This window comes from Frankliniella occidentalis, unplaced genomic scaffold (genome assembly GCF_000697945.3).
Source record: "Frankliniella occidentalis isolate FOCC.00 unplaced genomic scaffold, Focc_3.1 Scaffold14, whole genome shotgun sequence".
Classification (NCBI taxonomy): Eukaryota; Metazoa; Arthropoda; class Insecta; order Thysanoptera; family Thripidae; genus Frankliniella; species Frankliniella occidentalis.
The window spans coordinates 913,326-914,974 of NW_026267144.1; the positions used below are offsets into that span (position 1 = coordinate 913,326).

Consider the following 1,649-nt stretch of genomic DNA (forward strand, 5'->3'; position numbering starts at 1 on the left):
GAGGAGAGGGGTAGGGGACGCGGCACGGCAACGGGGGAGAGCAATAATTACGGCATACTCACCGACATACCGGGTGTCCGTCGCTCGGGGCGTGGACGGCCGCTGGTTCGAATAACGTTCATCCCACATTTTTCGAGCTTTTGCCACCCAATATTTTAGTCTTACACGAAACAAGAAGCGACGAAAACAAAATTGCGCTAGCCGGGAGTCGAACCCCGGGCGCATGATCTCAGACGATGATATTTTAGTGCGCTCGGCTGTCCGTTCGTCATCTCCTATGAGTCCAAACCTCGGTCCTGCATTACGGGGGACGAAAAGGGGCAAATTTAAAAAAAATAAAAAATGCGTTGGTCGGGAGTCGAACCCCAGACAGTTTCAGACTGGTCACAATTTAGCATCCTCAGCTGCCACAGAAGTGAAGGAGATAAAATATATATCTGCCCTAGCCGGGAGTCGAATCTCGGGGGAACAGTTTGACACGAGTACGATTTAGCGCTCATTGTTTTATTTAAAATTCTCAGTTATAGTTTCAGCTTTAGTTATAGTCAGGTACTAGGTAATGACTTCCGAGGCAGAACAAACCAAGCACCTACCGCCCGTTTCGGAGTCAGCTTGCCGCCTGCAAACACCTGGGTAGGCACACCCGCCGAACAGCCCTCCGGAGCCGGCTGCCCACCCTGGCGGCGCCCAAGTGCAAGAACCAAACTACGGAAATCGTCAGGGGCGTCCCTTTCGTATCACCTTGACAAACATTCATTCTGAGAGCTCCGTTAGAGGAAAAGACACGAAAATCGGTGAAGAAATTATATATTTCAGCTCCGTATTTTGAGAGTAGAGATAGTGGCCTTATCACTATCAGTCAGGCTTCACAATGAAAGTACTCCAAACTAGAAACTGGACGGCTTTAGCATCAGCAACAAAAAGTTTAGATTTAGAGGAACAATAACTTTTGCTAAGTAGTGCCGGCCTCATCGCTTTGACAACTGAAGTAATAAAGTACAAAAGTACTTATGGACATTAAAATAAAAAGATCACAAGTGCATAGTAATTGGTTTATTTTCAAAGCTTACAGGAAAAGAATCAACTAGATAGAATAGCATAGTATTTATCCATAAACAGCAGCAGAGGATATTTGCTGTCAATTATCACAGCGTAAATCATAAAATATATCTCTTCACCAGTTCAGAAATGAGAGCATTCAGAAACTTTGCACATGTCGTAAAGCTGCATCTTCTTAGGCTTCTTTAAGCTGACTAGCCACATGGAGCAACCGGAGACTGCTGCTTCTGACAGGGCACCTGTAGCGAAATAATCCGAAAACTGAATGACAAATCTGTAAACAATTACAATGGGAAGTTAGGTAATTAGTTCATTAATTATAGAAAAAAGAATGGAGGATTGAGGGTTGAAAAAACTTACCTTGAGGAAACTCGCCAACACAAATCCAACTGAAAGTTTGCATTGAAGATCTCCTTGGTGGTTGACGATATCTTGAAAGCAAAGAAAACAAAGATGAATATCTAAAATCAATCGGCAGTGGAGGTGACGACTGAATAAAATCCTCACCTCGACTGATATGGTCCCATGGCGGCACCTTCCTGGAGATAACAGATTCTAAAGGTGTTCAATTATCAGCAATAGTTGTACAT

The 1,649-nt window shown here is 44.0% G+C and overlaps 3 protein-coding genes across 3 annotated transcripts in view; 2 read left to right on the forward strand and 1 right to left on the reverse strand.

Annotated features, from left to right (window-relative positions):
- LOC113215730 (uncharacterized) overlaps positions 1-1,649 on the forward strand; it is a 112,784-nt gene that overhangs the window by 97,866 nt on the left and 13,269 nt on the right. The gene's annotated exons all lie outside the window — the stretch shown is intronic.
- LOC113215731 (uncharacterized) overlaps positions 1-1,649 on the reverse strand; it is a 32,418-nt gene that overhangs the window by 22,535 nt on the left and 8,234 nt on the right. The gene's annotated exons all lie outside the window — the stretch shown is intronic.
- Positions 1-1,649, forward strand: part of LOC113203448 (phenoloxidase 2-like) — a gene marked incomplete in the record, with an annotated part of 8,870 nt that overhangs the window by 707 nt on the left and 6,514 nt on the right.